This window comes from Panthera leo, chromosome C1 (genome assembly GCF_018350215.1).
Source record: "Panthera leo isolate Ple1 chromosome C1, P.leo_Ple1_pat1.1, whole genome shotgun sequence".
Lineage (NCBI taxonomy): Eukaryota > Metazoa > Chordata > Mammalia > Carnivora > Felidae > Panthera > Panthera leo.
Window position 1 is genome coordinate 180,959,714 of NC_056686.1, and position 14,409 is coordinate 180,974,122.

Consider the following 14,409-nt stretch of genomic DNA (forward strand, 5'->3'; position numbering starts at 1 on the left):
ACTTTCCCAGTCTTGATGAAGTTGACTGGCCTCTTCCTTCCTCACTGCATTAGTGGGTATCTTTAATCTTCTCCAAGACCACTTTACACAACCTGAACATCAGATGCCTCCTCGAAATGCACTACTTTCAAAGATTATACGCAGAAAAAATTACTGAAAGTGTAAGAGAGGTGGGGATTTATCATTTAATAAGTACTGATGATGTGACTAGTATGTACCAAGCGCTTTGCTAAGTGACACAGAACCAGGAAAAACAAAATGGAGAAAATAGTGCTAAGGACGGCTCTACTTAGGAACTGTTGGAATTCAAGGGACTGCTTGGTCTGAGAGCTACAAAATCACTAGTCTCGCTCCACTTGAAAATTTTAGTAATCAATGGGGAAAAAATCCAAGGGTGCCAATCCAAGGGGTGGTTCAGTCAGTTAAATGTCTGACTCTTGATTTCAGCTCAGGTTATGATCTCATGGTTTATGGGATCAAGCCTGCATCAGGCTCTACACTGATAACACAGAGCCTGCTTGAGATTCTCTCTCTGCCCCTCCCCTGTTTGCTCTCTTCCTCTCTCTCTCTCTCAAAATAAATAAATAAACATTAAAAATCAAAAGAAAAAAAGGAAAAAAAGCCAACCAAACAATTTAAAGAATTTAAAGGTATTTATTGTCCATATGACAGACAAATCAAAAAATTGGGCAGGCTTTAAAAACTAATGGCTCTATAATATCAACAAAGCCCTACTTATTTTTCCATTGCTGTAACTCTATCTTCCATGATGTTGCTTTCAACTTAGCCTTGTCTCTTCTGATGGTCTCGAGGAGGTAGTCGGATACAACCAAAGTTTCATGCTTCCTAGTTCATATGAACAAAAGCAGAGAGTACTTTTGTGGTAACTCCCATGGGTTAGAGAGAAATTTTCTTGTCCCCAAACTCCTTCCACTGTCTTCTCAATCTCATTGTCTCTAATTGGTTCACATGCCCACTCTGAACCAATCACGTGAACAAAAGGATGTGATATTGCTGGTTGGCTTAAGACAGTCAGCAATTAATCCTGGAGCTGGGTGATAGAAACCAAACCATGCTGGGAAACATGTTTACTTAGAAAGTAGAAAGAGGCCAGGATGGTGAGGAGGGATCTCACAAATGTCATCTAGAGCTCTTGTTACTTCTTTTTACTACATGTCTATTCTATGTTGCTTTCTTGCGTTGACTCCATAAACAAGGTTTTCACTTTGGGTTCCTTCATAAATTTGATTTACATGTGGCTGAGGCTTGCCAGATGGACAACTCTATTTACTTTTTTTTTTTCTTTTTAGATATATATGTAGAGAGAGAGAGGAAGAGGGGCAGAGAGGGAGAGAATCTTAAGCAGGATCTATGCTCAGCACAGAGCCCAACCAAAGGCTTGATCCCACAAACCTGGGATCATGACCTGAGCTGAAATCAAGAATCGGGCGCTCAACTGATGGAGACATCCAGGCCCCCTGCCATGTAACGACTCTCAAAACAAATGCCTGTGACCCTGCAAATCCAATCCTGTCATTCACCTATGATTTTTGTGCTTTAGTTCAAAATTCTCAAATATAATTGGCTTGGCCTATCCTGTGGTTGACTCGCCTAGCAGCTCTCTACACACTGGTCCTCGCCTCCTATAGCAGGAGGAATAGGGTCATCTGATATAATCATGAATAACTAGACCCATCTGTTCAGCAGGGTTTGTGGGTGGGAACAGATTCTTTTGGAAGGGGATGTGGGCAGAAAGGCAATTATATACATCTCTAACCAGAAAAATCCCAGAGGTGAAAAGGATAGGGAGAAAATGACACCAAATTTAAAGATAAAAGGAAAGCTTGGTTCAAAATTAGGCTGTGTGACTGATCATAGATGTTTGCTTTATTCAGTATTTTAACCTTATAATCTCTGCAATTTACTTTTAAAAACATCAAAATGCTACCTCAAGGAGAAATATTACAGAAGAAAACAATCTTTGATCATAATCTTGAACCTAAAAAAGATATTTACCCTCATTATCTCCCGGGTGTTGGAAAGTGCAACACATCTAAATTTTATGCCTTTTTTTGCAGACTGTTATTTCCTCAAAATGACTTTAAACATTGAAAAGGCTAACAGAATACCCTAGTAAAAATTCTCCCAACAAAGGTGCATTTCACTCTTAAGTAACTTACCCATTTGCACCTTGGGATTTCCAAGAAGGTGTTAAGAGATTCCCATGCCATCCCCAGCCTAACCCACTTTGACCCAGATGAACATCTGACTGATTAATATTTTAAAAATAAAAGAAGTAAAAAGAGGATTCTTTCAACACCTCCCCACCACCCCTAACGGGGAGTGGATTGGATTGAGGGCACCCAAAACTTCCCCCTGAGGCATGAAAATTGCACAGAGGTTATCTTGATGGTTCCAATACTTGAATTAAGAATGCTTTGCCTAGACTAGCCCAGATTTCAAAACATAATAAAATAAAGTTGAAGGAGAGAAAAATATAAGAAACAGACAACACTTTTCGAAAAAATGTTATTTGGCCTGTGGCTAATTCCGATTTTAGTTAAAAAACAAAACAAAACCCACTGATGGTTAAAACTAAACAGTACTTAAAAAAGAGAAGGGAAGACTTTAGACATAAAGGCAGAATTTTTTAAGTCAACATTTCATGCAGCAGCTCCTGCACGGCCTTTCCATTTCTCAATAGCTTTGATTTGTGGAAATAATGGTTATGCAATTTCCACACATTGTGCTCCAATCACAGCATGTAGGCAACAATAAAAAGAAAACAACTAGATGCACTCGAAGCTGGAGATTTTGATAAGCTTTTCTTTTCATTTCACAAGGGTTTTCAACTTGATGTTTCTCTGAGGCGACTGAGATAGTCCTATTGAGCTTTAATCGGATATATGTGAATACAGGGAAGTGTCTCATTTTCTTAAATGTATCTATGGCCGCAGCACTGGTTCATCTAGTTGTGAAAAATTAACCAAAAAGAAACTATTGGACTATGAGAATTCCAGAGTTGACAGATTGTTGGTCTTTCTCTTAAAAAAAAAAAAAAAAAATCCCTATGCCATCTGTTTACAAAAGATGAGAAATGTTGGAGAAAATTATTTCCCTTAGGGCACAATGCTACAGCCATTTAGAGAGAGGTCTCTGGCATTTTCAGTGAGGCTTTGGTACCAGGAACAAGACAGCATCAGGTCTGCACTGTCGTTGACCGAGAAAAACAAAGATGACTTCCTCTGGTCCTTATTTTAGTTTTACTCTTTGAACTTTCCAGCAGTTTATTTATGATTGTTGTTATTTTTAATTGGGTACAGATTGTTTTAGGAATCATCTTGGTTCCTTTTTCTGAAGTTGTTTTTTTTTTTTTTTTTTTTTTTTTTTTTTTTTGAGACTGGTTTCTAAGGTGCTCCACCTCCACCACCTGTCACTCTACGGGGGGCTATGACTTGAGGACACTCCTCGGTTCTGAGCTCAGCTGCGGACTGGATGGTGAAAGACAGCGGCAGGAGGAGGAGGAGGTTCAGATTTGGAGGTAGGTGGCAATACAGGATTTCAAAATAAAAATCCCCGCGCTGCCGCTTTCTGATAAATTTTCATACACTCTGTGGACCCGGAGAAATAACACTAATCTCTTGAATGTGATTCTCTCAGAAGGATTTTTCTCCTTACAGACAACATCCTGGGCGTTTCACCTCCTCACCCCATCATTTCTATGTGATTGATCAGACGTTGGTCACCTGTCACTAGATGGCATCGTGTAGTGTTTCCTAACAGCAGTACCTAAACTGGCAAAATTACAGCTTTGCCCATTCGTTTCTGTATTTTCTTCCTTGGTGTGGATCTAGAGAATCTAAATTGGATACTGGATATTTCTTCTTTATTTGTCGTATGGATTTAGTTTTGTAAAATTTGGGTGTTCTTTGAGATCCTTTCTCTCCGGGTGTCTTGCTAGGACGTGACCTCAATGATTCTTAAGTCTGAAATAAATAATAAATTAGTTCTTCCTTTCTGAATTTTCCTGCAAGTCACACACCCAAATATTTACTTATAGAGACTTTGCAGAAATAAAATAAAACTCAACACATCCAGGATCTTTACCTAGACATGCAGGCAGAACAAAATACGTGTATGAAAACTTGTTTTCTCTAAGCACGGCCAGTTGCCAGTTGCAATCTACTTATGGATAAGCCAGGCTGATGGAATAATATAAAAATGATCAGCCGATGCTTTCAGAAACCTGTGAAATTCATAAAGGAAATAGAACAGCAATAAATAAGGAAAACTAACGTAAATAGAATAAAAGTTAATGGTCACAGTCTTATACTTTCCGAGATGTGACAGGTAATTATGAGCATTTTTCCCATTTTATTGAGAAATAATTGACAATGACCATTTTTATTTGTTGTATGCCAATAGACCTTATGTTACTGAAGAATAGATTCTAACTTCTATGCGGTCAATAAAACAAGACAAATCTTTCTAACTTTTAATTATGACTTAATGACCTGAAAACTTCTAAATAATAACAAATGATAAAATGTACTATTTGGAATGAGGCTAACAAGATAGATGACAGAGAGATCAGATGATACATAGCATCTATAACATTACTTGATATTCTGAATAGCTGTCTAAAATCTATAATATTAATTTTCTATTTTCATTTATTTACTATCTGAAAAGACAGTTCTGTTTTAATTTGTCTTTGTGTTTTATTCCATTCATTCAACAAATATTAGCTAAACACACTATGTTGGCTTAGATGCTAGAGATGCAAAAGTAAGTAGGACATTAAATTTGCCCTCAAAAAATTTTTAGTCCTCTACATTGTTAAGAATCCATAAAGTAAGTTTCGGAATCAATCACTGGGGTTAGGGGGAGGAGGAGAGAGGGATACCAGGAGAGAGAAACAAAAATAAAAACTGCAAAGAGTCTTAGACCAGGCAACAGGATGCATGGTTATGGTCAAAGCTCTGCTAATAGACCCTGGAGCTCCCTCACTGTATATGTAAATGAAATAATTTTATAATAAAGTGTTTTGTAGGGGTGCGTGGGTGACTCAGTCGGTTGAGTCTAACGCCTTAATTTTGGCACAGACCATGATCCCAGGGTCGTGGAATGGAGCCCCAAGTCGGGCTCTGCACTGAGTGTGAAGCCTGCTTGAGATTCTCTCTCTCTCTCTCTCTCAAATAAATTTTTAAATTTTTTTTAAAAGACTAAAGTGTTTGTAAATTGTAAAATACTTTTTTTTAATTTTTTTTTACGTTTTTATTTATTTTTAAGACAGAGAGAGACAGAGCATGAATGGGGGAGGGTCAGAGAGAGAGAGAGACACAGAATCTGAAACAAGCTCCAGGCTCTGAGCTGTCAGCACAGAGCCCGATGCGGGGCTCGAACTCACGGACTGAGAGATCACGACTTGAGCTGAAGTCGGACGCCCAACCGACTGAGCCACCCAGGCGCCCTTGTAAAATACTTTTTAAATGTACAACTTTTTAAAGTTTTTTAATTTCTTTCTATAAGAACCCCGCGGTTTTCTAATAGAACTTTGATCCAGCAATCAAGTCTTCCTTCCTCTTAATTTACCCTCTATTTCAAAATTCCAACTGCATAAATAAACCCTATTAAGTTTACAATTCCCCTTGTGAAACAAAACAGAAACACCAGGATCTTGGAGAGTAAAAAGGTAGAAAGCTAAACTAAATGGCCCTGTGATCACATCAGACTCTGAAACATTGAGACTCTGGGATGATCACTCTCCCATTCTCTACTCTGCTAATTCTTGCTGCTTCCCTTGGTTTTTGCACATGAGAAATAGAACTTCAAGTTACAATAACACATGTGTGATAAAGGGACCTCTTGAAAGTTTCGTTTTGGTCCTATAACTACCTCGTTTATACTTTGGTGGTAGAAAAAAAAGATCTAGTTGATGGCTGCATTAAGAGATTCGGTACAATAGCATCTATTCTTAGACTAGTTTGATAATTATGCAAAATATTTCTTATTTTCCATTACGGCCAGTCATTTCATATTCTCCAAAAGGAAAATCAGAAAACCTATTTTCCAGGGGCACCTAACTGGCTCAGTCAGTAGAGTATGCAACTCTTGATCTCAAGGTCATGAGTTCCAGCCCCACATTGAGGTGGAGCCTACTTAAAAAAAGAAAACGTATTTTTCCACAGATTGTATGCAGAAATCAACATGTAAGGAACTCTAAACTCAAATATATGTAAAATCACAATGAAAAATACATAAAATGGGGTCCTTTGTCAAGTCCTTGACTGGATCTGGATATGTAAAAGGGTTTTTCATCTTAATTCCCTAGTCTATTATCTGAGGATTTTGTGGTTTTTAAAATTTTTTTTTATGTTTATTTTATTTTTGAGAGAGAGACAGAGCCTGAGTGGGAGAAGGGGCAGAGAGAGAGAGAGGGAGATACAGAATCCCAAGCAGGATCCAGGCTCCGAGCTGTCAGCACAAAGCCCAACATGGGGCTTGAACCCACAAACGACGAGATCATGACCTGAGCCAAAGTCAGACTTTCAACCAACTGAGCCACCCAGGCACCCCTGAGGATTTTGTCTGTTATTTTGTTACTGCATTAAGTTGCATTTTTAGTATGATGACAGGTTATTAATAAAGACAAACTTCTAATTAAGCATTTGGGCTGAAAATGTTCCCTCAATATATCAGTATATCCTTGTTTGAAATAGTCTTATTTCACTAGGAAAAGAGAAAAAGTTGCTTGGATTCATTCTACCTAAAGTAAAGTATGCCTATCCTTATTTTGAATGATTAGTTTTGTTCTAGAATATTTATTTGCCATCACACATAGGCTGGGAGAAAACTTGAAGGGTTGGAAATGAAAGTTCAGAGATCGAGATATCTATCTACCGTATTATTTGTTTCCTGGCCTTCCCTTCATTTTTCAGGTTCATGACATTTTTCTCTGTTTAAAATATTATTTCAAGCCAACCAAATGTCTCAAGAATGAATTATTAGTATTTGTGCACAAGAAACCTAGAAAATGGAGTTCTACATCATCAGTTCCACAGACCATAGCATTTAAGCCTTTTACCTCAGTATATTTTGGCAAAAAGATGGTCTTTATCATAAAAGTGTATGTACCCACATTTAGCCATGAACAAAACGTCCCTGGAAAGAAGCAGAGATTTTTTTTAAAACTTATTTTGGGAAAGTGTGCTGAGGGTTTTCCCTAAAAATAAAATGGCATTTCATCAGTACTGGTCATTTTTTAGCCACATATGACAAATGATCACAGATGCTCATAAAAATCTAAAAGGAACCGAATGTTGTTCTCTTCTGACACGACAAATGTCTTTCCTTTAACTGCATTTTAAAACAAAAACAAACTTTACCACTTTGATTAAAGAGAATACAGGAAGCCATATGGTCCCACCCAGAGTTCCTGCATTCAAAATGTCCTCATGGGGAAGAAGGTTGAAGGTGTTTTTAAGAACAGAACTTTCATGTTTCTGCCTGTTAACAATGGCACTTCCTGTTTTGACCTCTAACTATGCTAGGCTATCAAGAAAGTAAAATGATAGACTTCTGCTTTTTGCACAATAAAGAGCATTCTTACTCCCTGTCGCCATGTGTGTTTAGAGTGAAGATTATTGAAGCTCAGTTTTCCTGAGATCCTACACATTGATCTATGGTCTCCCAACAAAGGTTGGGATTTTCAAAAATTTCGGTTATCTAGCCATTAGCTTGGTATTGAAGTCAAAAGAATATGCACTGTTCTTTGTCTCAAATACAAATACAGCTACATGTTGCTTCTAAATGGCCCCAGTGTTTTACTAAAATTTATTAACAGCCCTTAAGTGAGTCAAGACTCTGTGACTGCCTCCTTTTAATATACCGTCTTCTGGGGTGCCTGGTGGCTCAGTGAGTTGAGCATCCAGCTCTTGACCTCAGCTTAGGTCTTGATCTCAGGGTCATGAGTTGAGTTCAAGTCCTATGTTGAGCTCCACACTGGGCATGAAGCCTACTTAAAAAAAAAAAAAATTAGAAAAGACTCTTTCTCTCAAAAAAGAGAAAAAGGAAGAAAGTAAGGAGACAGAGAAGGAAGGAAGGAAACAGAAAAGAAAAATAGAAAAGGTGGGAGGAAGGGAGGGAGGAAGGAAGGAAAGAAAGAAAAATTAGAGTAGAGTGAGAAGGCCATCACTTCAAAGTGATGCCAGATTGGCAGAGGCTCTGAGAGGGAGGGCCTCAGGTCTCTCCCCAAGAGAATATTTGTCTTTGGGCAAGAAAGAATTCAAGAGCAAGCCATTTAGAGAAAGGGACAAAGATTTATTAAATATAAAAGTAAGAAAGGAGCTACTTTATAGACAAAGTAGCAGTCTTTCCTCCCAGGTAAGGAAGAGGTGTCTCCCTCTGCTTCTAACAAAGGGTCTTAGAAGTTTGTTTGTTTGTTTGTTGGGGTTTTTTTTTTAATTAGCTAAACCACAGGGGTGCCTGCCTGGTGCAGTTGGTAGAGCATTTGACTCTTGATCTTAGCATTGTAGGTTCAAATCCCATGTTGGGTATATAAAGTACTTAAAAATAAAATCTTTTAAAAAAATGTAGCTAACCATATAGGGAGGGGCATACTTTTTAACTTTGGGTTAAAATTTACATTAGGTGGTTGGTTTTTCCATTGTGTTAGGGTGTGTTAGGGTTGTGGAATTACCCACAGGGAGAAATATTAAGAATACCCAGCATTTATGACTTCTACTGCTGGAGGGAGCGGGGTCTTGTGGTCTTCCATTTGAGTCAGATCTTGTGACTCCTTGTATAAGTTGCTGACTTTTAGAATAAGGGTCAGCCTAAAGCCAAAATGGCTTTCCTTTGGTTAATTTGTCTCCTAAGCTTCCCTTCCCTCCTGCTTCAAAAGTAAGAAAAAAAAAACTGCTTGACAGATTCAATAATCTGAGTACCTGTTGCTTCCCGAAACGAGAAAAAAAAATTTTTTTTAAGCAAATCCTGTGTCACTTAGTATAAAAACCAATTCATGTTATTTTTTAAAAAGTAAATACAGGGGTGCCCGGGTGGCTCAGTCAGTTAAGCGTCCGACTTCAGCTCAGGTCACGATCTCGCGGTCCGTGGGTTCGAGCCCCGCGTCAGGCTCTGGGCTGATGGCTCGGAGCCTGGAGCCTGCTTCCGATTCTGTGTCTCCCTCTCTCTCTGCCCCTCCCCCGTTCATGCTCTGTCTCTCTCTGTCTCAAAAATAAAAATAAACGTTAAAAAAAAAAAAAAAGTAAATACAGATTATGGTGCACCGAAGTGGCTCAGTTGGTTAAGCGTCCAACTTTGGCTCAGGTCATGATCTCATGGCTTGTGAGTTCGAGCCCCGCATCAGGCTCTGTGCTGACAGCTCAGAGCCTGGAGCCTGATTAGGATTCTGTCTCCCTCTCTCTCTGCTCCTCCCCTGCTCACACTCTGTCTCTGTCTCTCTCTCAAAAATAAATAAATGTTAAAAAAAATTAAAAAGATAAAAAGTAAATGCAGATTGATGGAATGCTGAAAATAAATAACAAGCATTTTAGAAGGTAATGTACTCAAAGTTAAAAAAAATACTACTACATATTGAAAGAGGACACTATTTAAAGTAGAAAAAATTTCAGAACAATTCTATTTTCTCTGTTATTGTGAGAGCAACAGTTTATTAGAAGTGAAAATGTATTTTCTCAACAACGACAAACCTTACCCTGGATTTTGTACTTCAGTTCTTGAAAGAAGTTATATATTTCTATATTCATAAAAAAGCAAAGTGTGGGCTTTCTTTCCTAGATTCTATAAAATCTTCCTGACATATAAGTGCATATACTATGTAATATATGTATACAATTTATATACGTATAGATATAAATGTTTTAGGAAGACTAAGTGACTGCTTTTTAAAAGTATTTCAGTGAGGGGCGCCTGGGTGGCTCAGTCGGTTAAGCAGCTGACTTCGGCTCAGGTCATGATCTCACGGTCTGTGGGTTCAAGCCCCGCGTCGGGCTCTGTGCTGACAGCTCAGAGCCTGGAGCCTGCTTCCGATTCTGTGTCTCCCCCTCTCTCTGACCCTCCCCCGTTCATGATCTCACGGTCTGTGGGTTCAAGCCCCGCGTCGGGCTCTGTGCTGACAGCTCAGAGCCTGGAGCCTGCTTCCGATTCTGTGTCTCCCCCTCTCTCTGACCCTCCCCCGTTCATGCTCTGTCTCTCTTTGTCTCAAAAATAAATAAATGTTAAAAAAAAAATTTTTTTTTTAAATAAATAAATAAAATAAAAGTATTTCAGTAACTGGGATAAATACAGTAAAAACAAATTCCTTTAAGCATTTATTATTATCATTAATGGTTTATGTATCACTTTTTAAAAAATAAGAAATGTATATGTTTCAATTCCAGATTGATACTCATACCAAATGATACTAAAACAATAAAACATTTTCTAAAGCAGAAAATAAGCAAAACATCCTCCAAGGTTGCTCTTGGTGTAGCTAACAGCAAAATTGTTGACTGCTAATCCTGTTTGGAAATCTGTGCAACTTGATGAGCAAATGCATGAAAGATATTAATGGGATATCTGAGAAAACCAAAGATAACTAGAAATGTCAATTTTTAGAATGTATTCTAGGGCAAAAATAAGTTTTAAATGCAGGAGATTTTCTGGCACAATAACTAAAGTGATTAGGTTTACTTTTATAAATTTATAAAACTGAAATAACAATAGGTAACTGTCAAAAAGGAATGTTTTCTCCTTTTCCATAAAACAACAAACAATTTGGGGGCACCTGGGTGGCTCAGTCAGTTAAGCATTCGACTTCAGCTCAGGTCATGATCTTAAGATGCATGAGTTCAAGTCCCGCAGCTCAGAGCCTGGAGCCTGCTTCAGATTCTGTGTCCACCCCCCAGCCCCCTACCTGCCCCTCCCCTGCTCACGCTCTGTCTCTCAAAAATAAATAAATGTGAAAAAAAAAAAATTAAAAACCAAACACAAAAAACCCCACTTTGTTAAATAATTTTGCTGTAAAAATGATCACTGGTACATGCTTTCCTTAATTCTTGATTTATGTGTAATTTTTATATATTTTCCACAGGGTAAAGCACCTGTGGAAAATATATAAAGCTTTTATATATTTTCCACAGGTAAAGAGTTGATGAGTTGTCTTGATTCATTATCAATAGCAGTCAGGTCAGAGGACTAGATAACAGATAAATAACTTTTGAAAAACCTTTATAAATACAATATATAATGTGGCCATGATAATCCATCATGTTCAAGGAGATACTCAATATGTGCGATCACTTTTATTTCTAAAAGGCAATTGCTCAGCAGGCCCAGTTTTCGTTGGTGAGTGCTAAAGAGCGGAAACTATGGAATCAGCTGGTCTGTATTTAGATTATAGCGTAGTAGTACCACTCATTAGTATCTCTAGTAAATTACGCAATTTACCCCAGTAAACTGTTGTTTTCTCCTTTTTAAATGGAAATGTAACAGCCCCTTCTTCACGAGGTTGTTCAGAGCCTTAAATGAGATAATTCCTCCATAGTGCGATGTCTGAGACACAGTAAACATGCTATAAAATTACCAGTTGCAATAATGTTGTTGATGTCGGTGCGAATGATGATGCCTATTCTATTAGGGTTTTAAATTTCCTCTTGACCTGAGAGTTTCAGTTTTATCTGGGACTAGAAGTGAGCACACACACACCCGCCCCCACCCCACTATTCATGCTCTCCTTGAGACCGCAATATCTACAGAGAAGTAAAATGTTAGAATTACACTCTCCCGTTCCTGACACCTTCACATCTCAGTAGTTCTAAGGAAGTATGTGACTCCAAGAAGGAAAAAGCCAACCCTGAATTTGTGGGAGCCACAATTGAAGGGACAGAACCCACAATGCCAGCACTGTTTTCTCTGAGATTTGTTCTCTTTACAGTGAAAACTATTGGGCTCAAACCCCTGAATTTCATCAACTCAAAGGTGTAAATCTTGAGGTCAGTTTAAATCTCAAATGTGAAATTATAACCCTAGAGAATTCAATACAAGTATAAAGTCAAGTTTGGAAGTTCAGGAACATAACATCTATATACCAAGGAAAACAGAGGGAATTAACAGGCTATAAAAATCACAAAAGCTAGAAATATGCAGTGGATTAGGGTTAGATGGGGAGCCATTTTGATGCTAATTAGGACTGCAAACCCCTCCCAAGACCAGGGCAGAAATACTTACTCTGAGCCTGGCTGAGAGCATTCTGACCTCTCACCCTGTCTTCCACTGACCAAGATAGAAGAATAGTTATTTAAGGGAGAGCAAAACTGCATCCTTTTTCTTGGGACCTAAAGCACCTTGAAAGCTGTTGCCGGGTAAGTCTTCTTATGTTAACCCACCCTATGCTTAAGACAAATTAGTACCAAGACCATGGAAAGGATACTTAGTAATGTAGTGTGTATTTCCTTACTATATAAATATTTGAACTGATGTCATGGGGAATGGCAGTGGACCAAGAATCAAGAATGGCAGAGTGCTTCTGGGCTATTAGTGGAATATTTTCTTGAAGACATAAACTTGAATTTCTACATCATAGAAACTGACCCTCCATGGAGAAATTTTGCCACCTTTAATCTGGAGATTCACATACCTTATCCCCTTCCCTCTTCCAGCCCCATCTCTCATCATTACCAGATTAACCAAGCTAGGAATTACTAACTATAGGGAAGAATGTAAGTGTTTGGCATGAAGGAAGTTAAATTATTGATGTGTGTTGTACACACAGGCAATTATTCATTTGAAGATTTAAATTGTTACATCTGTGTTTTTCAAAGGAAGTCTTTGTAAGAAGAAACACAACTCAGGTGACTGGCTCTTTGCCATATCTCTAAGCCAGGTTAACTGTTCATTTAAGGTCTTATGAGCCAATAGTGTGGTCCACAGAATTATAATTGTGAAGAACCAATAAGACAGATTACAGGTTTGATTTGATCTTCTCAAGATTTCTTTCAATTCTGTGCAAAACTGTGGAAGAAGTGTGTGTGTGTGTGTGTGTGTGTGTGTGTGTGTGTATGTGTGTATGTTTGAACTTTGCTGGGTCAGGGAGAAACATTTTCTTTTCCCTCCTAGATTCTGTGGCTGGTCTAAGAATTAAACCAACATAAAGCAGATTAACAGGAGAATAACATACAAATTTATTTAATATATTTTTTTACAAATGCATGGAAGTCTTCAGATAGAAAATGGAGACCTGGGGCACCTGGGCGGCTCAGTCATGATCTCACAGTTTGTTAGTTCGAGCCCCGCGTCGGGCTCTGTGCTGATAGCTCAGAGCCTGGAGCCTGCTTCAGGTTCTCCCTTTCTCTCACTCCTGCTCTCACTCACACTCTGTGTGTTTCTCTTTCTCTCAAAAATAAATAAAACGTTAAAAAAAAAAAAAAAAAAAAAGAAAATGAAGACCTGAAGAAGCCATCAGGCTCAAAAGCTCATAAAACTTATTACACAAAGAATGATAAATTGTGAGGATCTGATAACACAAAGGGGCATGGGTTAGGGTGAATTGTGAGTGTCCCAGTGAACTGTGGGACAGTGATTAGGAATTATACGATAGGGAAACTAGTGGAAGATAAGGGTTATTTTAATATGCGTGTATGAAAGGACTTCCAGTCCCTGGTGATAAGACTGTTCTCTTCCTGGTTGAGGGAGGGTGCTTTTCCCTTTGGAAATTTTATGGCCTGCTTTTAGGTAGAAAGAGGGAGACCCAATAGCCCTTCATTCATCTTCTGTTTCTTAAGTTCCTTCAGTAGAGAGAGAGATCCCAGGTAGGCTCTGCACTGTCAATGCAGAGTCCAATGTAGGGCTCAAACCCGCAAACCTGAGATCACGGCCTGAGATCATAAGCCAAGCCGAGCAGAAGTCTGACTCTTAATCAACTGAGCCTCCCAGGTGCCCCTGGGGTGGCATGTTCTTAATCCCTTCACCTGATAAAGTTTTCAAATTAGAAAAAAGGAAACTTTCTGGGGCACCTGGATGGCTCAGTTGGCTAAGCATCTGACTCTTGATTTGGGCTCAGGTCTTGATCTCACTGGTCATTAATTTGAGCCCCGTGTCAGGCTGCTCCACGCTGTCAGTGAGGAGCCTGCTTGGGATTCTCCCTCTCTCCCTCTCTCCCTGCCCCTCCCCTGCTCTCTCTCTCTCTCTCAAAATAAATAAATTAACTTAAAAGAAAAAAATATATATGTATATATATATATATACATATATAAAGAAAAAAGAAAAATTTCAACAACAAAAATCTTTTTAATTTCTATTGTGAAATAATTTTGTAGCTACAGACAGTGGTGCATAGGTATGCTGATTGCTATAACATCTCGGTAATTGGCAGAGTAAACACACCTCAGTCCTTCAGTTAACAGCCAG

At 38.5% G+C, this 14,409-nt stretch overlaps 1 protein-coding gene across 1 annotated transcript in view; it reads left to right on the forward strand.

Moving 5' to 3' along the window:
* The first annotated feature begins 3,467 nt into the window (after positions 1–3,467).
* SLC39A10 (solute carrier family 39 member 10) overlaps positions 3,468–14,409 on the forward strand; it is a 151,141-nt gene continuing 140,199 nt past the window's right edge. Inside the window, exon 1 of the mRNA XM_042949528.1 lies at positions 3,468–3,541. The gene's annotated coding sequence lies outside the window, so the exon portion shown is untranslated. The remainder of the gene's footprint in view (positions 3,542–14,409) is intronic.